The sequence below is a fragment of the Silene latifolia genome, chromosome 9 (assembly GCF_048544455.1).
Source record: "Silene latifolia isolate original U9 population chromosome 9, ASM4854445v1, whole genome shotgun sequence".
Taxonomy (NCBI): domain Eukaryota; kingdom Viridiplantae; phylum Streptophyta; class Magnoliopsida; order Caryophyllales; family Caryophyllaceae; genus Silene; species Silene latifolia.
Genome location: NC_133534.1, coordinates 719,932 through 743,783, shown reverse-complemented (window position 1 = coordinate 743,783; position 23,852 = coordinate 719,932). Strand labels below are relative to the sequence as shown.

The window sequence follows — 23,852 nt, the reverse complement described above, 5'->3', positions numbered from 1 at the left end:
GCAGTAATATAATATTATTTTTAAAAATAATGTTGACAAAATATTTTGAGTAAACATAATCTTATTCGGGTTAAAATATTGAAGTTTCTCTTTTCCAATTCTTAATATTATCAATAGTTATTTTATGATTAAATTTCTAATGGAGTTAAATAAATAACAATTTAATTGTTATAATCTCTAATATTCTCATTTTAAAAACCGTACATCAATTTAATCGTTATAATCTCTAATACTCTCATTTAAAAAACCGTACATTTGTACAAGAACTACACTAGTAAAATTTACAAAGGTTTAATTATCAAAGAAATTGCTTTACATTAAAGCCTTGCATAAGATAATCAATCATCAGAGCCCTTATAGCTCAGTGGTAGAGCGTCAGTCTTGTAAACTGAAGGTCCGTAGTTCGATCCTGCGTGAGGGCAATTCTTTTTTCCCCTAATTTTTTTTACATCTTTAAACCCTAATTAAATTAAATTACTTATTTCTTTTCCCCAAACCCAGATCCCCAATCTTTCATTTTCATCATCTTCACACAACAATGCCAAAATCCCCAATTTCCTCATCCTAATAAACCCTAATTTCAATTTCCCCTCTTTCATCCATGGCTAATTTACTCAGAACCCTAATTAATCCCAAACAATCTTCCACCAGATTGATAACAACCCTAAATCTCACTCCTCAATTGTTTTCCGATCCCAAATCAATCCTAAATCAAGAGATTACCATAAACCCTAATTTCACCAATGATTTCAAATCGAACAATGATGAAAAAGTTGATGAATTGGAGACCCAATTGACTAAATTGCAGATTTATCCGAGTTTTTCATTTGGGTATTTTTTAAACCCGAATTTATCATCTGGGTTCGGGCTAGACCGGGTGGGCATGGGTACGGGTATGACTATGAGTATGCCGGTTCTGGATGAAGTGGAGGATCCGGGAATGATGTGGGCGGATAGTGTGAAGAAGAAGAGGAAGAAGAAGATGAATAAACATAAGTTTAAGAAGCTACGAAAGCGTCTTCGTCGAAAGACTAAGAAGCCTTGATCAGGTTTTGATTCTAAATTTCTTATCTTCTAATTCTGGTTTTCCTTTGTTTGATCCCAAATGTCAATGTTGAAGTTAATATCCGTAATTTCAGTTCAATTCAGTTCAGTTCAGACGGTTTCAGTCCCAAAGAACGGGGCTTTTGTGTTATTATGACTTAGGAGAAGTATACAAAAAATGTGAATTTTGTACTGCCTTTTGTTAGGTCAGCTCAGTTCAGGCGATTTCAGTCCTAAAGAATTGGACTTTATTGTGGTTATGATTTAGGTAGTAGTATACATGAAAGGTGGAAGATTGATATGACACGAGTCGAATGAAAGGTATATGCTGTAACAATGTTGTTATACAGCTGTTTACTTGGTTATTATGATTGAAACAGTGGTGTTAGGCTGAATTGTTTCGATTATTTGAGTTGATTTCTTGTTGCTAAATAGGTGATAAGTAGGAGCCTAATGATAGATTGTTGGTTTAAGCTTTGCATTTGAAATGTTAAGACACACTACTTTACGGGGTCGATTGGATTGGAAGTAATTGTTACGGGTTAATGGTTGTTAAAATTTAAAAGTCAAGGAGAAAATGAAGGAAGTTATATGGTAAAGGAAGGGGGATGAAGAGACAATGAAGGGAAGGTGGGGAAACTATCACCTCATATGGGGTAACTATAAGCCCCCTTTATGGGATAGTTATTAGCTTATCTTCACCTCCTTCCTCTACCGTGACCACTATCTCTTACTAGGCTTCTTTCATTTGTTTTTACCTTCACTATCGCCTTAATGATAATTTTTAATCAAAGCAGACACCTAATTTTAGATTTCAGTTCCAAAGAATTGGACTTTAATGTTGTTATGATATTTAGGTAGTATAGTATACATGAAAAGTAGACGATTGATATGACACGAGTCGAATGGAAGGTATATGCTGTAACAATGTTGTTATACAGCTGTTTACTTGGTTATTATGATTGAAACAGTGGTGTTAGGCTGAATTGTTTCGATTATTTGAGTTGATTTCTTGTTGCTAAATAGGTGATAAGTAGGAGCCTAATGATAGATTGTTGGTTTAAGCTTTGCATTTGAAATGTTAAGACACACTACTTTCTGGGGTCGATTGGATTGGAAGTAATTGTTACGGGTTAATGGTTGTTAAAATTTAAAAGTCAAGGAGAAAATGAAGGAAGTTATATGGTAAAGGAAGGGGGATGAAGAGACAATGAAGGGAAGGTGGGGAAACTATCACCTCATATGGGGTAACTATAAGCCCCCTTTATGGGATAGTTATTAGCTTATCTTCACCTCCTTCCTCTACCGTGACCACTATCTCTTACTAGGCTTCTTTCATTTGTTTTTACCTTCACTATCGCCTTAATGATAATTTTTAATCAAAGCAGACACCTAATTTTAGATTTCAGTTCCAAAGAATTGGACTTTAATGTTGTTATGATATTTAGGTAGTATAGTATACATGAAAAGTAGACGATTGATATGACACGAGTCGAATGGAAGGTATATGCTGTAACAATGTTGTTATACAGCTGTTTACTTGGTTATTATGATTGAAACAGTGGTGTTAGGCTGAATTGTTTCGATTATTTGAGTTGATTTCTTGTTGCTAAATAGGTGATAAGTAGGAGCCTAATGATAGATTGTTGGTTTAAGCTTTGCATTTGAAATGTTAAGACACACTACTTTCTGGGGGTCGATTGGATTGGAAGTAATTGTTACGGGTTAATGGTTGTTAAAATTTAAAAGTCAAGGAGAAAATGAAGGAAGTTATATGGTAAAGGAAGGGGGATGAAGAGACAATGAAGGGAAGGTGGGGAAACTATCACCTCATATGGGGTAACTATAAGCCCCCTTTATGGGATAGTTATTAGCTTATCTTCACCTCCTTCCTCTACCGTGACCACTATCTCTTACTAGGCTTCTTTCATTTGTTTTTACCTTCACTATCGCCTTAATGATAATTTTTAATCAAAGCAGACACCTAATTTTAGATTTCAGTTCCAAAGAATTGGACTTTAATGTTGTTATGATATTTAGGTAGTATAGTATACATGAAAAGTAGACGATTGATATGACACGAGTCGAATGGAAGGTATATGCTGTAACAATGTTGTTATACAGCTGTTTACTTGGTTATTATGATTGAAACAGTGGTGTTAGGCTGAATTGTAGCGATTCTTTGAGTTGATTTCTTGTTGCTAAATAGGTGATAAGTAGGAGCCTAACAATAGATTGTTGGTTTAAGCTTTGCATTTGAAGTGTTAAGACACACTACTTTCTGGGGGTCGATTGGATTGGAAGTAATTGTCACGGGATAACGGTTGTTAAAATTTAAAAGTTAAGGAGAAAATGAAGGAAGTTATATGGTAAAGGAAGGGGGATGAAAAGACGATGAAGGGAAGGTGGGGAAACTATCACCTCATATGGGGTAACTATAAGCCCCCCTTTATGGGATAGTTATTAGCTTATCTTCACCTCCTTGCTCTACCACAACCACTATCTCTTACTAGGCTTCTTTCATTTGTTTTTACCTTCACTTTCGCCTTAATGATAATTTTTAATCAAAGCAGACACCTAATTTTAGATTTGTGGTGATTATGTGTTGTCATTCCTTGTCAGTTAGGTTGTTACTCAATACATGCTAGAAGTATTGAGGGCCTGCTCTTGCCACACACCAAGATATCTGTCTTGTTTTGATTTAGGACTTTTCACACCTTGTGATGGTATCCTTCGCCTCAATAATTTTATCTTATTAGGTATATGAGTTTTAATTCAAGGTTATATGGCTCTTTTTTTTTTTTTTTTTTTTTTTTTTATAGAAGGTTATGTCGCTGGTCATTCTTGTGTAAAATATGGTGGCAAAGTGACCAATTACAGTAGAATTTAAATCGTTAAAGCGGTAATTCTTTTCTTACAGTAGTTGGTAATTCGAACCATCAAGTTCTATCATGGCTATGCTCTGATTTTCGTCATGAGTGAAATGGTTTGACCTAACTTATTGGTCTATAGATGCTTTAGTGATTAGGTTCCAACTTCCCATGCTATTATTCCATTACCCTCTCCATCATTTAGTCACCTTTTTTTTTTCAGTTTGGCCTATCCTACTTCAATTTTGTTCCCAATTGTTCCGATTGTGTATTGTACAGTGGGGAAGGGTAGCGTATATATTGCCTCAACTTGCCATAACCAGGAGCCTTTTAGGCACTGGCTTAGGTTTGTAAGTCTCAACAGATGAGTCGATATGTTTTATATCTTCATGGCGTCGAGCTATTTTCCTTCTGGACCCTTGTGTAGTTCCAGCTGATTAAGTGGATTCATAAGTTCTAGTATTATTGTAGTAATTGTCCCTATTGTAATATCTTGTCGTTGATACTTGAGTTTATCCTGTCATCCTTATTTTTCTTAAGTATCCCGAACGTACAAGCTGCTGCAACCATATTTGCAAATCACATTCTGAGGATCTCTCAATTTTGGTGATTTAAAGTATAAACTTTCAGCTGTTACATGACATAAGATATGTTTTTAAGGGAGAGAGTTTCTCTGGTTTATTAATTTTCTCATAAAGTAACTCCCTTCAAAATCAATGTTAACTATATGTTTTTACCACATAGAGTAGTTCATGGTACTGCCCTTTCTTTTTCCAGCAGGTTTATGTGTATTTTGATATAAATATCCGATCAACAATTACGAGTACTGGCTCTAAGGATCTTTGGCCGCTTGACTGTCCGTAAGAGGCATGCAAGTTTTGGCGGATTTGATTTTTTTTTTTTTTTTTTTTTTTTTTTTTTTTAACTTTGTAATCCTTTTTATTAGACACGGAACTACGGAAGTAGCTTGTGTCAATACTACCAAACATGTACACTACTCTGGTAGTCCGGTTTTAACTTCTTATTGACGCTAATATCATGTGGATTTATCTTCATAAATTCGGATATTAAAGATGTATTATATTACTCCAAAAGTCTTAAATCATTCTCAATGATCAATATGTCATCCATATATAAGACTAATTAAAATTTCCGTAACTCCCACTAAACTCCATGTATAAACACAACTTCTCGACCTATCGAGAAACGTTTTATAACATGATCAAAACATTGATTCTAACCCATTGATGTCCTACTTAAGGCCATCTCTTAAGTTGCACATTATCTTAGGATTGCAAGAATCTATAAAACTCATGACATGTATTGAATAAATTAAGAGCCATATAACCTCGTATGCCGAGTTAGATAGAAGTACTGAGGCAAAGGATACCTACCAGTACCAATCACAAGATGTCATAATTCATACTCCCTCTGTCCCGGTCATTTGTTGTCCTATTCCATTTTGGGGTGTCTCAGTCAATTGTTGTCCTTTCTATTTTAGGAATGAACTTTTTTGAGCAATTTGATCATTCACACCCAATTTGTTCCACTTGTCATTTAGTAATTGGCCCCCTCCTATTTCCTTGGCCTTTGCGCCAAAACCAAAGGACAACAATTGACCGGGGCGGAGGGAGTATGCCTAAAGTCAAGGATATTGGTGTGTGGCAGAGAGCAGGCCTTCAATACTTGTAGCGAGTATTGAGTAACAACCTAACCGACAGCATATAATCACCACAAGTCTAACAATAGGTGCTTGCTTTGATTAAGAATTATCATTACGGCTATAATGGAGATAAAAACAAATGAAAGAAGACTAAGTAGGAGATAGTGGTTGTGGTAGGGGAAGGAGATGAAGATAAGCTAATAAATATCCAAATGAGAGGGTGGTACTAATCGAGTAATCAGTACCACCCTGCATCTCATATTCCAAAAACAACCTGAATCTGAGGACCATGTAAGAAAGTCAAGAACAATTTCGGCTCGCTGTGTAGCTCTACGATACTAAGGCAATTTCACTAACAAGATTCAGCTATTCCCTGGGGTGAATTTCTTGGTAAAGATGGTAAATTTTTAAGTTGTAGAGATGCACAAGATTTGACAATAAATATCCCGACATCATCTCAACAACCTGTGATTTCGGATTGTACAATGAAACAATAACCAAACTGCAATTAATCGGCACTTCGACCCAAAATCATCTAATCGTGAAACAGGGATTACAATAGGTTGAGTTGTTGGCCTGACATTGTTTATGTGAAACATTTAAGCTGGGTAAATGCTTTACTGTTTTTGTTACTTGGATTAGACAGAGTTGCCTGGGCTCTTCTACTCATTCTTGTGTAAAATTGAGTGGCAAAGTAACAAGCTACAGTAGAATATAAACTGGTAATTCCATATTTTATTACAGTAGTTGCTAATTCAAAGTTTCAAACCCATCGATTTATATCATGTCTATGCACTGATTTTCATTATGATTGAAACGGTTTGACCTAACCTGTTGTCGAAAGACACTATCATGAGTGGTTCCTACTTGCCAGTTGCCATAGACAGGAGTCTTTGAGGTTCTCGGTTAGGGTTGTAATTGTAGTAATTATCCTTATTGCAATGCCTTATCTTTGATACTCGAGTAATTAAGTTTATCCTGTCATCCTTGTTCGTTGTTCCTTTACCCAGCTTATTGTATTAACTAGTGTTTCGTACTTGAGTTTATAGGGATCTACCCTGTTGTCAACTACTCAACTTAACGATAATCTCGACTGTCCTGAACAACCAACCTAGTCGAGGGTTCCTTCTTGCAAAGAATCGTCAAATTCTATCTTTCTTGCTTTTATGATTGCATATATGGTAAGTTGGTAACCACATGTTTTTATCTCATACAGAAGTTCATACTATTGTCCTTTGTTTTTCCATCAGGTTTCCGTGTATTTTGATGTCAAGATGCCATCAACAATCACGAGTACTTCTGCGGTTAGCTTTGTCACACAATACTTGCTCTCAGGATCCTTGGCTGGTTGACTGTCTGTACGAGGCGTGCAAGTTTTCTCTTAGTTGAGTTCATTTTCCTGGACAAGTTGGTAGATGTTCCTTGATTGATTTTTATTGTAGATTGTGAAATTTCACAAGTTTTAGAGATGTTTTTTTTTTTATCAATGTTTATGAAATTTTGTGCATCCCTAATTGGGTAGATGTGCATTAGATAAACTATCAATAACATACACCGACTTCATCAAGAAATGCGTTCCCGATTTCCTGAATCTTGTTTGTGAAATTGGCCTAGTATCGTCAGCTATTCTTGCTTGGGAGTTGTGACGGTCATAAGGCTGTGCGTCTCAGTATCTCACACCCCCCTTTCCTTTTTAACATTTTTTTAAAATAGTTGTGAGACGTCACAAGTAAAAATTTGTGTAGTATTGTAGCATAAATTGTGCTTGAATTTCTTTGACGGTTCTATATTTCATATTTTCCTTTTTGGTTAAGTTTATTTGAATTTCTAGTTTATTTATTTTTATGTTTTCATCAAGTTGATTATAAGCAAGAAGGTTATGAGAATACTTGTTTGGAGGAGATAATGTGTAGTAGCAACAAGTCTTGCTTGGTACGGTCACAATTCACAAAGTCACAAGCAGTGGTGGAGCTAGGAGGGGCTAGCAGGGCCCTCGCCTCTCTGACGGTTGAGATTTTCAAAATTTTTAGTTATATTTTCCAAATTTTTTTCGAGTGTATCTTATATTATTACTTATTTGCTCCTCCTAAATTTTTTCGCCCCCTAAGCTCAAATCCTACAAGTTGCCCCCTTTCTTTTTTTACTTTGCCGGAGTATGATAGAAGCGGAGTTTATTCTTAATTCATTTCATTTATATTTTTTTAATGATATTCTATAGCTATCACATTTTCAAATGATAATACGAAAATGTTTTTTTTTTTTTTTTTTTTTTTTTTTTGGCGCATCAAACTAAACAAATTTCATGCTCGTATTATATTTAATTTCTTCATATATTTTGGATATAAATGAAAATAGACAAATTGAGCTTTCTTTACGAGTTACGATATTTGTCCGATACTCCGATATGCGATGAAAGCTGTATCGGATAAGACTAGTAATGCAAAGCGAGTATGAATCGAATCCAAATAAAGTATAGTCCGGTCTTTCGCTGATCGAGATTGAAAGGTTAAACCTATAAAAAGTCGTTGATGATTATGATGAAGAAGACAATAACAAGTTGGTTTTACAAATCAATGTCTTATCGTTGATAGCTGTTGCTTCTAGTTGATCTTCTTAACTTTTTATATAAAATGTTAAAATAAATAAAATGGAAGCTTATGATATTTCATTATCATCATAGAAAAATTGTACATTAGACATTTCCATTAGTGCGATTTAATTTGTAGTGTGTGTACTTGACAAACCCTTGCGAAAAGACTTTGACATATGTTGCAAGTTGTCTTGCATGCATGACTTGAACACATTATGGTTTAAGACGGTAATATCCGTTTTAAACTTAAAACGGGTCAAGTATGGTACTCTATCAGAATAACACGGTCTGATACTTACCGAATGACATTAATAGTAGGTTGAATATACTACGACCGAAAATAGTCGGTAATTTCTCCGACCAAATTTACTGACGGAATCATTTAGTTGGCCGCATTTACGCAAATACGGTCGGTAATTGATTTACCGACCGACTATTTATTTTAGGAGGGGGAAATGGGTAATAATATAAGGCACCCTCGATTTTTTTTTTGAAAATTTTAACTAAAACTTCGAAAAACTCAACCAGGGGAGCCCAGGAGACTTGAATAAGGAATTGTACCCCGTATATTTGTAATTTTGTATGTATGGGGTGTCTTTATTTAATTCTCTGAGGATTATATGAACTTGTGATGATAAGTTTGTGTTTCCAAAAATTATGGCCTTATTTCATTATCATATATGTCTTGATGATTTTTGATCGTTAAATTGGATACTCCATCATGCTCTTGAGATTCTAGACCCTTTTGAGTTTTAGACATCGCAAATACTTGTATGGAAATGTTGTAATTGTCCTTTTTAAGTTATAACGGGAAGTTGCAACATGTACCTTAAGTGCACTAGTAAATGAACATTTGAATAGTTTTGCAAATATTTATTGAGAGATCGTCTCTTAGAAGATTTACTGTTTTTTTGGTGGGATGGCATAGTACATATTAGGTCTCAGAAAGCCAAACGATCAATCAGCCTGAAACAAAGAAAAATCTCAATTTTATATTTAATTTATCCAGTTAAAGTCCGAGTTAACTTAATTCAACTGAAATTAACGAAATTATCGAAATTTCATAAAAATCTTCTATATAACAAAATAGAATGAAATAATAAAAGCATGGGTATGACTATGATTGATCACATTGTCTAAGAGTGGAGCTCTAAGCTTCTCATAAGCCCACGTTAGTTCATCAAGTACATGAAACAAAAACACTTAAAAAAATGATGATTGTAAATAGTAAGGTCCATTAATTAATTAAAATATTTACTATTCATAAAAAGCAATAAGGTCCCTAGTTCAAGTTGCCTTGCATCGTTAATTTAACACCTTTGCTTTAATGCTCTAATTTTCTTATTTTTTATTTTTTTTGCAATTTCTGTGAATTTTCCACTATTCGTCGTTTTATATTTGATGTTATGCACTCAAATAGAGCATGATGTGATTGTATTTTGTCCAAATAATTTTTATTTTATCTTCAATTGTTTAAATTTATTTATGTTAATTGAAAAATTAACGCAACCTCTATTTTGATGTCATGCACTCAAATAAATCATTGATGTGATCGTATTTTGTCAAATACAAATTAATTTTTATGTTATCTTCGTTTGTTTAAAGTTGTAGTAATTGAAAATTTAAAACAATCTTAATTTGGACGGGAGCAAGTTATTAATTAGACAATATAAAGTGAATTTGTTAATTATTTATATATACTTACATCAATTATTACACTGAGCTTTTTCGCTGATATTGATGTATTTTGATACATTATCGACATAGTTGGTAAAATACGAGTGAAGAACATACGTATATTGAGTTCAAATCTTCAATTTTTTGAAGAATATGCTCTGTTGAATTGAAGGGAAAAAATGGGTGACTAATATATATGCATGATTTAGATGTTATAAACTCGTAATGCATATCAAAAAGGTATCAGGTTATTATAAATGTGGCACATAAATTTCATTATTATCATAAAAAATGTCATCTTATTATATTGTTAGGTTAATTAATGATATACTCCCTCCAATTCACTGTTTTCTTCCCTATTTCCTTAAACGGATTATTCAGGTTTTCTTCCCCTTTCTTATTTTGGAAACTTTTTACTCTTATTTTATTCATTCATTTCTCCATTATCAAACCCCACCTAACTTTTACTCTTATTTTATTCATCCCTCTCTCCTCTCACCATACCCCACATAACTCACAATTCCTTATTTAATTCCCAATTATTCATTCCTCTCTCCAATCTACAAACCCACCATCTTTCTTTATTCATTTTTTAACTCCCTCCTTAATTCTTGTGCCCCAAAACAAAGGGAAGAAAACACTGAATTGGAGGGAGTATTACTCTAATACTTCATTTTGGTCAGATGTCGCGTATCTAGTACTTGAAGTGTCCAATGTGACACTAGAGAGTATACACGACTCTTTTAAAACTATAAAAACACACTGCAAGTGTCTATGTTCCTTTTTTTCATTGCTTATCTTTCAGCTATTTACCTAGGTCGTTTAATGTTTATGCTTATGGTATTACTTACAAGGCTATGACTAATTAAGGTCCCTTTCTTTATGGCTGTTTAAAAAAAAAAAAAAAAATTGTATCCAACACTGCGACAGAGTAACATAGAATGACATGACTCCTATTGACACTATGAGAACACACTTGCTAAATGTGAGCTTATAGCCTTGTATATATATTATTTTTATTATTTATTTATATTACCAATAAATGTGTTATGTGTATACACAATGAATGTAATGTGAGTTAGTATTATAAATGAATGACGAACTAAAAATGTGGAAACCAGTAGGATTGGTAGAGAAAGTGGCAAGGTTAATTAGGGGACGGTTGGTAAGGTATGATGCTACTATGCTTGTATGTTGCGATTTGCAAGTGGGCATGCAAGTTGAGACTAATGTATGTAGTAGGCAGACTAGGCACAAGGAGATGTGTTCGAGTAAACGGGTGTATGGTGGGACTTAGTCAAGCATATCTACTGATCTTCTACTGGTGGCTTCCCTTTTCTTGCTCAATTCTCTATCTCATCTCTACTTCTTCATTCCCTTCTTTATGGAACCCTAAATAAGGACAACGGTAGAACGTTACTGGATGGTACGAGTAGTTATCAGAATCTGGTTTTGATACCATGACAAGATTTAAGATACGACAAAACAATACGACTTTATTATTGATAATCTTTGTGTGATGATACGAATACATAACACCGTGGCTAACCCTAGATCTAGAATATTTCAATACTAACTTATTATGCAAGACAATAATATAATATAATATAACTTATACGGTAAGATATATGGTATATTCTAATATACCTGATGAATGAACATTCGGCCCCTTTTTACCCCTTCTTTTGCTAATCTTTTGGACTACTTAGGCACGATCTTAGGCCCTTTTCTTGCATTTTGCTCCATATTCCCGCTACTATCGATTCCGGTGCTCTATTGTAGGTAATTGAGCTAGCTAGAGGAAATTTGGGAAGAAACAAGGCACAAGAGGAAGATAGCAAAGAAGAAAGAGGAGGGGAAGACGAAGGAAGACCTGAGCGGGAAATGACGTACGGCCACGCCAACCGGCGGGACGTCACATTGGCATTTTCAAGCTTCAAAATAGAGATTCCTCGGCGCCGGATGGGCAGCGGCCGCCGTCGTCGGCCGTGGCCGGTCGGCCGCTACCCGTGTTTTGTCTTAATTTCCCCTTTTTGTAACTTAAGTAGGAGGACACTATAAATACCCCCAAAATTCGGTGTTTTGACACACAACCCTAGATCTGAATTATTTCCTTTTCCAAGTTTCAAACTTTGTTAATTATTTTACTAATCATTCCCTAAGTAGTTTAGTTCTTCAATTAATTAGTAATTGGAGTTGGGTTGTAAGAAGAATTGAAGGTTCCTCCTTCTTTAATTTTCTATCCTAATTCCTTTCTTACTATTTGATTGGTACTATTTCTCTCCCTATTTTCATTTGTTTACTTTGGTTTTTCCTTCAAGTTTGGTAGATTGTTATTGGTAATTTTGCATCCTTGTTGTTTGATTATTGTTGTTTTCACCTTTGTTCATCTTCTCTTTGTTAATCTTTTCATATTCTCTCTCCTTTGTTCTTCTTGGGCTAGTTGTCCTCAAAGACTTAATCTTTGAGTTGATTGTGTTAAAGATTGTGTCTTTTTGTTTGTTCATCCTTGCTATTAGATTAAAACCATCTTTCTTCCTAATTATTGTTGGGTTGTTGCATGTTTAAAAGTAGAATTCGTCTTATCACCATGTTTATGCTTAAAGACTCTATCTTTGTTGTATTCTTTGCCTCCAAAAACATGATTAGTGAGTAGTCTCCTTCTAGGACTCGGTTTGACCCAATATGGGTAATTTCACTAACTAATTATCATTAAGGCTAATTTGTGGGGAAAATCGGTGAGGGTAGTCTAGAGGATTTTGCATGTTTAAGGTTTGGGTTTTGGGTAGTGTTGACTTGTGACCCTTGACCACCAACGGAAGTTGGTTAGGTTGCTAGTTGGATACCCGATGCTTGACCTTGTCACCAACTAAGGCTGAGACCGGAAGGGAGAACCGAGGGAGGGTGCCTCTAGGCTAGTGTTTGAAATCGACCTCCGGAAGGGGGAGTGGGATGACCCGGAATATGATGAGGGCTTAATGACCTTGACCATTTACTTGACCTCCTTGGGAAAATGCATGTTCTTGGGGTTGTCGGGTTTTGAGTTAGGGAGACCGGCTTTCGAACCCGGGAGGGGGGTTAGTCGGAGTTGCTAGTGTCCTATTGCGAGACCGGAAGGGAGGTTCTAGGCGAATTAGAGCCATCTCCCCCTCGCCTTTCTACCCCTTTTGATTAGCCAAGACGATTAGTATGTGGAATTACTTATACTTGTGGGAGAACCGAGCTCTAGTCTTTCTCTTTATTTGATCTATCCCTTATATTTTAGCTTGTTCTTTTCTTGTCTAGTTTATAGTCTTTTAATTGGTTAATTTAGTGCTAGTTTGTTGCCTCCTCCTTTGTTATCTTTCGACTTAGTTAAGCTCAAGAATATAGACAATTAGTAATCACCCCTACTGTAATACCCGCCCTTTTAGGGACCCCGTTGGCCGGCGTTGACTGCCCTTTGGGGGCGGGAGTAGCCTTAGGGAAGTATACCAAACCATCTTGGGGTGCGTTTTAAGAGTGGTACTCGATAGAGTAGAGGCTACTCGATCGAGTAGCTAGGGCACTCGATCGAGTAGGGGGTTACTCGATCGAGTATGTTGGGTACTCGATCGAGTGCCGGTTTCAGCCGAGGGTTATATATCGCGTTTTGTTAAATCCGCAAATCACTTTCGCCACTTTCCTCCTATCCTTCAGTCGCCTCCTTCCCTTCCCTTTCACCTCAAAACCTCCATGGATACCTCTTGAAGATCCTCAAGCCTTAGGAGAGCGTCTCTTGAGTCGGGTAGCGGTCGTTTGTCTGGTCTCTCCCTTATAGGTATGTCATAATCATCATCCGTGCCTTTATCTTTATGATTAGGGTTTGCTTGTAGTAATAGGTATTTGTATGGTGATAATAGGCTTTGCTTGGTCGCTGGATATGTTATCTGTCAGCATGGATTGGTCGCGGTTGCTTAAAGGTAGGTTCGCCTACTCAGTTGCTGTAGATTGTCTAGTGTGTCGGTCGTTGTGATAGTATTGTAATTGTTTGATATGATGATTGTGGTTGTGTTGTGTGGTTGTGATCGTTGTTGATGGTTCTCGAGGTGCGTCCTCGGCTGAGTGGAGTCACTTGCGGGAGTGGCTTCACGCCCTAGTTTCGCCTTCTGTGGAACCCGCCACAGAAGGGATGTGCACATTAATGAGCAGGGTTATCGCTCGTACGATGAGCGGGGCTTAGGTGGGAACGGCTGCGGTCCCCCACTGGCAGGGCTGGTCCAGTGGACAGTCAGTGATAGGTTTGGTTGGACTGTTATGACTGTGGTTGAGTCTGATGTCGTTGGTTATCTTGTTGTTGTAGTTGTCGTTGCCTTGTCTTGTCTCAGTACTGACCTTGTGTGGTTGTTTGTTGTTATGTGTCTGCCGTGATCCCTTATGGTGAGCAGTCGGTCTTAGCAGGTGTTGGTATTGACGATAGCTGGAGTCCGGGCAGGGAGGAGTCTTCACGACATACGACGGTCATAGCGAGTAGCCTTGAGTTGTACCTTGCATTGTATTTTGGGTTTAAATCACTTGTAATATAACTTAATAGTTCTTTTATTGACGTTTGATAATTACTTACCTCGGGCAACCGAGATGGTAATGCCCTTATATGCTAAGGAAGGCCTAGTTAAGGCTCCTCAGTATATCGGGGTGTTACAAAGTGGTATCAGAGCGACGATTTTGGAACCTGTAACAAATGAACATAATGAACGTAGAGAGTCTAATAAAATGAACCTGGTGTATGTAAGATGGGAGCCCCAGCTGATGCTAGATTTTGGGTGAGTAGGCGCCCTCATTTCAAAATCTTGGCCCCATGATACTTAAGCCAGTCACATGGGATGGGGAATGTGGAGTCCGTGTGTCTTTGTGTGTACTCGGCATAATGATTGTACCGGAGCTACCTTCGGTTAAGTTTTGTTAGAATTAATAGCGGTGCGACATAGTACTTGGATTGAATATAGTAATTGTTGATGAAGTTATGGATTCTTTGAATAATTAGTGAACCTATATGATAGATATGTGATGCGTGACGAAATTTTTCGTCATGGAATGCGTGAAAGCGTGAATTTGAATGTGTAATAGGGATAGCGAACACGTAGGTGTTTGTTATAAAATTTATTAGCTAGTTGAAATTTTTCCGCTGCGATATATTGAATTATGCAAAATAGATTGCTTAGAATAACATGTAAAGCATAATTGATTAAGTGATTAGCAAAGTATATAACTATGTGATGAGTAAATATGGGAATTAATGTGAACTATACGTTTCAAGTTGATGTAACCACGAGTTTAGTAATGGCATGTAAAGTAGGTTTAAATGTAATAAGATAACACGGCTAGATTTATACGTAACTCGGTGACAGGTAGACCGAGTTGGGTAATTGTATAAAGTAACATGACATGTCTCTTAGTTGTTGGAGAGTTGTATTTTGTGCGACGACGGTTATAAAACATGATTGAATGCGATAATTAGTGTCAAGTTCCGAACTTAGTTGGAATCGACACGCGGTGTTGTTTTTGCAGGAATCTTCAAAGCCACTTCGTATTCTTGATCGAGTACTTAACTATACTTGACCGAGTGCGAGTGCTTACTTGACCGAGTAGACCGCACTCGATCTAATTAGGAAGCTATGATGTCGGATGTGGGAAAAATTCCCGCAGTTACTCGATGATTTAGCTCCTACTCGATCGAGTAGGGTGGTACTCGATCGAGTACCCCAGGCACTCGATCGAGTAGGTTACTGTACAGTGACTTCTACGGGTTTTCTTAAAACCCCTAATCCTCCTATATCTTCTTCTTATTCTTCTATACTCCGACACTTGTACACATAAACCACTCTCAACCTCCTTTTTCCTCTCAAATCCTCTCTTTCTCTTGGGTTGGTAGCGATTGTTAGGGGTGATTTTCTTGTTTAATTCGTTCCTTATCTTACTAATCAATTAAGGTATGTTATTCTACTCAATCTATGTGGTTTATTGCTTGAAGGTGATAAAATAGAGTAATAATAATCTGAAATTTTCGATTATAATGATCAAATTGGTGCTTTTAATTGTTGAAATATGATTCATATGTCTCCTTTCATGGTTGTTGGTGATTATATGTTGTAAAATCAGATTGGAATTGCAATAGTTGAACCCGAAATTTCTTGGGTTTCCAAATTGAAATCGATTTTGATTGTTTTTATGATGATTAGATAGTAGAATTGAGCCCCAAGTATTGATTATAGTATGTTAGAGGATAGATTTTGATGATTTTACCCTTAGAAAGTTGCCTTAAAACTCCGTCTTAAAAGTGTCATATGAGAAATTCGTGACTGAGAATGAGAAAATTGATGTTGTAATTGGCAATGTAAGCCTAAATAGGATTCCAATATGATAAAAGAAACAATGAGTGATGAATACATGCCACAATTTTCACAGCTGTAAAGACCGTCTGAAAATTTTGATTGAGTTGTTTTACACAATAGTGAAGAGTGATATTGGTTTGTCATAAATTATTCTTTCTCTTGCATTAGTGACGTGTAGTTTGCAATATAAATGGAACGACCTTTAGAAGCATGCTAGGATATTCAAATTGCCGAGTATATGTGTCTACATGCCAAACTTTCGTAATTATGGTTTATAAGTGGTTACAAACTGAGTTCATAGGATAAAAGTGAGGAAACTAGTGATGATATATGACTACTTGGCGAAACATCTAAGTTTAATGACATTAACTATGAGCCTCGAGTATGGAATTGGTTAGCAAGTTAGTGAAGTTGCTGATTGTATAAAACTCGAATTGTGTAAAGTGTACGCCAACATGTCTTATACAAATTGCTTGAGCTTATATGTCAAAAATTGGAAACTATTGATAAACATGTACACTTACCTTAATATTCAAGTTTAAATAACATGAATTATGTGCTTCGCATGTCAAAATTGTTGGGAAATTCTGTGCTTAGCTGGATGTGCGAATTCAAGCTACATGAATTAAGTGTTTGGATGTTTATACAAGTTGTTTGGACTTATGCCTAAAACAGATGCCGAGACTAAACCTTGGAATCCGTCAGAGTAAACGGGGAAGGGTTGACCCACTTGAGAGGGGGGAGGCTAGTGGACCGGTAGTACCCGCTGTTGCTGAGTACCCTTCTGTTGTTTTTGTCGACTTCAAGCAAAGGGAGCGTTTTGTAGCGTTACAGAAACGCAAGATGAGACCCACAAAGTGTATAGACACCGGTGTGCTAGAGGAGTTGGAAATAGAGACGGATGTCCGTCATATATTTGAGACCTTGGGTTTTATTGGTTTGTACCGACTGAGGAAGCACACTTACCCTTTTCTTACCCTAGAATTCATGAGTTCCTTTGACTATGACCCAGCGGGTCAGACGGTTGAGTTTAGATTGATGAATACCAGTTATCTGTTGACCATGGACCAGTTTGCCTCTCACCTTGGGTTGGCCAAGCCTCCCAAGGACTCCATCACCGACATCCCAGCTGAGTGCGGCGTCTGCCGCCTAATGCCTTGCTTGACTGGGAAGCAAGCTCCCACCGCGAGCAATATCGATTAATGACGTTCAAACACATCACTTTGAGAATCTTTCTCCGTTCTCTTTCAAACCTCCTCTATGACCGGAAAGATATCAGTAAGTTGAATAACCATGAGGTTTTACTTTTGATGTCGTACCTCAATCCGGAGCGGGCCAAGAAAGTGGTCTTCAATGCTCCTTCCATAGTTTGTGCTGCTCTTGCCTTGATGGCTTCCTCTACTTCTCACTGAGCTGTGGTGCCATTGCCACTCGGTTAGCTGAAAAGCTAACCTCCTTTGAGGCTTCTTCGACGTACGTGCCTCTAGCTACCCCCGTGCCTACCATGGATCGTGACTACTATCTCGACCTGAAATGGTTGAGAACCTTGGTCGACGGTAGCCTAGCGTGGAGGGTGCTTGGCATGAGTTGGATGAAGATTCCGGCTCCGAGCACCTCCCAGCCACGGAGCCCTTGGAGCCGGCAGTGGTGACTGTGGATGGGGACGATGAGGAGGAGGAGGAGGAGGATGAGGACACACCCCGCCAGCTGCAGACTTATCTCATTGATGGCACGATCCTCCAGGAGATGCCGGAGCCGACGAAGGGCGAGAATGCGGGAGTTCAGAGGGTGGAGAGACCCAGAGTGGTGAGAGGACCCCGTCGCGTGAGGGAGAGGGCCCCGGAGGCTAGGCCACAGCCAGTAGCACCACAGCAGCAGCAGCCCTTCCCGTACTACCCTTACCTCGACACCCCGGAGACGCGATCCAGTTACCTAGCGGAGAGGGTGTCATCTACTTTGACACTCCGGAACATGCATGAGATGGCGTACGCTCAGGGGATAGGGACCGAGGGACCGCATCCAGTTTGGTGGAGTGGCGTTGGGGATTACTCGGGGGTCTTCCATTCCTACGGGGTGGAACAGTCGACATGGGGGGCACCTCAGTCCTTTCCTTATGGAGGCTTGACGCCTTGGTACGTGGGCCCGGGAGCAGGAGCAGGGGGTGATGCGGGAATAGGTACATCTGGAGGTGGTGGTGGTGATGATGAGGTGATGTTCGAGCAGCAGCAGCAGCAGCAGCAGGAGTGATACTCCTTGTCTTTATCTTCGTTCGTGATTGTTGATAGTAGCTGATGTTAGATGGTGGTATTGTTGTTAGACTTTGATAGTTGTTTCCTTTTGTTTTGAGACTTAGTTGGACCTGTATGATTGGCCATAAGGCCGAATCTGATATGCTAACTGTTTGCAGGGTAATAGAAGTCGGGAAGTCGTCCCGACTCAATGTTATATGTGAAGTATTCGTAGGAGTGTTAGCTTGTGACAAATTTATGAGGAGTTGGCCTGTAGGCACTCGATAGAGTACCCCGTACTCTATCGAGTAGCTGCAGGATGGCATAAGAAAAAGCTTTCTGACCTAGGGCTACTCGATCGAGTAGCCAACACACTCGATCGAGTATCATGGCACTCGATCGAGTACCTATACTTACTCGATCGAGTGTCACTGTTACAGGGGGTTTTAAAAATTCAAAATGTTCAATTGTGTTATGATTGCATGTTTAATGTTTTAAGTTGTTGCAAACGCATAGTGGCGCCCCTGAGCCGTTAATTCCACACATTACAAGTCATGATTGAAGTTTGTTAAGCGTATTTGTCACAAGTGGTGAGGCGGTAATAACTTCTTGTTACTTCTATTTTATATATACGCCTTTTTACGATCTAGTTATCGGAGTTGTGGCTTCTCGTATGGTTGTGTTTACCATATCAATATATGTTATCAATCGGTGGCTAGTTAGTCCGAGGACGTGTGTATGATTTTAATTTTAACAAGTGTATAATTAGTGAGTAATGTCCATAATAAACAACACGGTTTTCTTTAATAAGTAAGATACAAATAATAAGTGATACGCGTTGGTATTTGGGTGGTGAACTTCGAGGACGAAGTTCCTTTTTAGAGGGGAAGAGTAATGTCGCGAAATAAAAAGGCTGTTTTTGGAATAATGCTTTGTTTATTCATAATGTTGTCGGTATTATGTTTTGCTTGATTATAAGTCATCGGTAGTTGTTTAGAATGTTGAAAAAAAAAAAAACGACATACTTCCTTCTTTAATGCTTCAAAGTGTGTGTGATCATATTCGAATCATGTTGCCAAGTAACAGGGTGGCGTTAGTTGTACCACATGAAGGTTGATGGTTGGACAGTAATTAGTGTATGTTGGAAGTTCGTGACCGACAATTCGCACTGCGCGTCGGATGTTTTATGTGTATATAATATAACGGTTGAATGTGATGAAGCTTGCATATAGTGGCAAAAGTCAATAGGTTTAAGTATGGACGGTGATGATGATGACATGGGGGGAAAATAGTATTTACAAGGAGTGATAGTTTAACCGGGAAGTTTGGTGAGATTGTGTTGGATCCGTACCATGAGCGGGTGAGGTGAGTTGAACTTCGGGGACGAAGTTCTTTTTAAGGGGGGAAGACTGTAATACCCGCCCTTTTAGGGACCCCGTTGGCCGGCGTTGACTGCCCTTTGGGGGCGGGAGTAGCCTTAGGGAAGTATACCAAACCATCTTGGGGTGCGTTTTAAGAGTGGTACTCGATAGAGTAGAGGCTACTCGATCGAGTAGCTAGGGCACTCGATCGAGTAGGGGGTTACTCGATCGAGTATGTTGGGTACTCGATCGAGTGCCCGGTTTCCAGCGAGGGTTATATATCGCGTTTTGTTAAATCCGCAAATCACTTTCGCCACTTTCCTCCTATCCTTCAGTCGCCTCCTTCCCTTCCCTTTCACCTCAAAACCTCCATGGATACCTCTTGAAGATCCTCAAGCCTTAGGAGAGCGTCTCTTGAGTCGGGTAGCGGTCGTTTGTCTGGTCTCTCCCTTATAGGTATGTCATAATCATCATCCGTGCCTTTATCTTTATGATTAGGGTTTGCTTGTAGTAATAGGTATTTGTATGGTGATAATAGGCTTTGCTTGGTCGCTGGATATGTTATCTGTCAGCATGGATTGGTCGCGGTTGCTTAAAGGTAGGTTCGCCTACTCAGTTGCTGTAGATTGTCTAGTGTGTCGGTCGTTGTGATAGTATTGTAATTGTTTGATATGATGATTGTGGTTGTGTTGTGTGGTTGTGATCGTTGTTGATGGTTCTCGAGGTGCGTCCTCTACCGAGTGGAGTCACTTGCGGGAGTGGCTTCACGCCCTAGTTTCTATCGTGGAACCCGCCACGAAGGGATGTGCACATTAATGAGCGGGGTTATCGCTCGTACGATGAGCGGGGCTTAGGTGGGAACGGCTGCGGTCCCCATCGGCGAGGATCGGTCCAGTGGACGGTCAGTGATAGGTTTGGTTGGACGGTTATGATTGTGGTTGAGTCTGATGTCGTTGGTTATCTTGTTGTTGTAGTTGTCGTTGCCTTGTCTTGTCTCAGTACTGACCTTGTGTGGTTGTTTGTTGTTATGTGTCTGCCGTGATCCCTTATGGTGAGCAGTCGGTCTTAGCAGGTGTTGGTATTGACGATAGCTGGAGTCCGGGCAGGGAGGAGTCTTCACGACATACGACGGTCATAGCGAGTAGCCTTGAGTTGTACCTTGCATTGTATTTTGGGTTTAAATCACTTGTAATATAACTTAATAGTTCTTTTATTGACGTTTGATAATTACTTACCTCGGGCAACCGAGATGGTAATGCCCTTATATGCTAAGGAAGGCCTAGTTAAGGCTCCTCAGTATATCGGGGTGTTACACCTACTCCTTGTGGATCGACCCTCTAGAGTGTACAACGATAAAATCGTGCACTTGCGAGGTTTAACTTGAGACCATCAAGTTTTTGGCGCCGTTGCCGGGGAGTACGGCTTGATATTAATCGTTGTTGTTCTAGTTTAGACTAAGTCCTTTGTTACTAATCCTTTCTTTCAAGTGCTTAGGTCTTTTGCATGAGTAGGCGACGAAGACGAGGTCAACCGATATATCAACTTGACCGCGAAATTGAAGCCACGGCAAGAAGACTTAATTCTCTAAGAAGAAGGGGTTTACTTGATATTCCACCGATTGAAGAAGTTAACCACCAAGAAGCTACCGAAGTGTTTGAAAATCCTTTTGGGGTTTTAGAAGAAGAGCCTAACACCATGGTTGATCCGGTTCCGATAAGGGACACTATGGCTCCTAAGCACATAGTCAATCCAAGCATCCAAAGGCCACGAATTCAAGCTAATAACTTTGAGATTAAAAATGCCTTGCTCAACCTTGTTCAAGACAACCAATTTGGAGGAGGTCCCTTGGAGAACCCAAATGATCATCTAAATGATTTCCTTGAAAATTGTGATATGTACAAATCAAATGGGGTTTCCGATGACGCGGTTCGCCTTAGGTTGTTCCCCCGTTCTCTTAGGGGTTCGGCCAAGGATTGGTTGAAGAATTGCGACCCGGATTCCTTCAAGACATGGGATAAGTTGGCTTCGGCATTTTTGAACAAGTATTTCCCACCCTCAAGAACGGCCAAAGTCAAGAGTGAACTACAAAGCTTTACTCAAGAAGAAGATGAGACCTTATATGAGGCATGGGAACGGTACAAGAAGCTCCAACGGTTATGCTCACACCATGGCATCTCCGAGGCCGAGCTAGTGAACAATTTCTACAAAGGGTTGACTCAAGACCTTAGGCTTTCATTGGATGCGGGATCGGGGAAAGGTGCCTTAGACATCTTGGGGCATAAAGCGGCAAAGGAACTAATTGAGGAGATGACCTCAAGAACTATGGAATGGGGAAGTGATAGGCAAATGAGGAAGGGCAAGAGCAAGGATTCTAATTCGGTTTTGAATGTGGAGGTTAAGGGTATGCTAGATGAACTCACCCAACAAGTTGCTTTGCTAAATTCAAAACCTAAAGGCTCCGATATGAGGCAAGTCTTGTCTTGTGAGTTGTGTGGTGAACAAGGGCATACTCCCATCGAAAATAATATATACTTCCCGCCTCCGTCGATCTCAACTCTGTCACTTTAGTGAACTGACACCTCAAATACTTAGTCTTACTCCTGCTCAGCCTAAACCCACGAGTCTCTAAAGTCTGCCTTCACAATTCCAACTTTCTTTCCACCCCTCTTTTGTCTCATCAATCAACACAATATCATCAACAAACATCATACACATTGTGCATGATTTAGATGTTATAAACACATTGTGCATATCCAAAATTGTCCAGGTAACAGGTTATTATAAATGTGGCGATTATAAATTCCATTACTATCATAACAATGTGATCTTATTATACTAGTTAGTGTTAATTAAATGATATATTACCCTAACACTTCACTTTAGTCAGGTGTTGCGTATCCAACGCTTGAAATGTCCTATATAACATGAGACACGACTCCTTTAAGACTATAAAGAACACACTTGCAAGTTACAACTGTATCCAACACTCCGACAATTGCATCTGAATCAGAGTAACATAGAATGACACGACTACTATTGACACTATGAGAGCACACTTGCTAAATGTGAGCTTTATAGCCTTGTATAGTTGTATATATATTATTTGGGTAATGATAAATATAGCCATTAGGGTTATATTTAACCATTTAATGTTATCCATATTTGGTATCAATTTAGGAATTGAAGACCAAATTACACATAAATCAATGTAATTAATGCATATATTAAGGTTTTATTTCCTCCTTTAACTCTTTAAATACAGCCCTAAATGTGTTATTTTTATTATTTTCTATATTATTTTTATTATGATATTTTTATCAATTTCCATATTATTTTTATTATGATATTTTTATTATTTTTATATTACCAAATGTGTTATGTCACTTATGTGTATACACACTTAATATAATGCGAGTTAGTATTATAAATGTATAACGAACCTAAAATGTGGAAACCGGTAGGATTGGTAGAGAAAGTGGCAAGGGTAAGGGACGGTTGGTAAGGTATGATGCTTGTATGTTGCGATTTGCAAGTGGACATGCAAGTTGATGAGAATAATGTATGTTATGTAGGTCAAGTAAGCATATCTACTGATCTTCGACTGGTGGCTTCCCTTTTCCTCCTCAATTCTCTATCTCATCTCTACTTCCTCCCTTCTTTGTGGAACCCTAAATAATAAGGATGATGACAGAACGTTACTGAATAGTATCGGGTTTCAGTATTACTCTCTTTTATACCTGTAATAACCTAGGATCCATTATTATTTTAGTGCTCATTTTTGTTGCAAGAAGATGGTACTAAAACAAATAAGACTTTAAATACAGTGACAGTGACGTTGTTTCATTTTTCCACTAAATAATTTTGATTGTTTTAGGTAGGTCAGTTATTGTCTCCTTTTTCTTGCTATCGTATTCGCTTCTGTGAGGTACAAGGACAGTTGTAGGTTATACATCTTATTTATTGCAATTACTTGATAAATTAAGAGACGTTGTAAGGTCGTTGTATACATAACGATCTTACTAAAACATAATTAATGTCATTATGGAGGCCATTTGAAGGGATAAGGTTG

The 23,852-nt window shown here is 38.3% G+C and overlaps 1 long non-coding RNA gene and 2 other non-coding genes across 3 annotated transcripts; 2 read left to right on the top strand and 1 right to left on the bottom strand.

The window, feature by feature from the left end:
* Window positions 1-350: 350 nt before the first annotated feature.
* On the top strand, window positions 351-422 carry TRNAT-UGU (transfer RNA threonine (anticodon UGU)). Its single transcript has one exon. It is a non-coding gene; the product is annotated as a tRNA-Thr (tRNA).
* On the top strand, window positions 386-7,182 carry LOC141598582 (uncharacterized). Its single transcript, XR_012523597.1, has 2 exons — window positions 386-1,049; window positions 6,828-7,182. It is a non-coding gene; the product is annotated as an uncharacterized LOC141598582 (long non-coding RNA).
* Window positions 7,183-21,850: 14,668 nt separating this feature from the next.
* Window positions 21,851-21,957, bottom strand: LOC141603484 (small nucleolar RNA R71). The gene has a single exon (XR_012525356.1). It is a non-coding gene; the product is annotated as a small nucleolar RNA R71 (small nucleolar RNA).
* Between the last annotated feature and the right edge of the window lie 1,895 nt (window positions 21,958-23,852).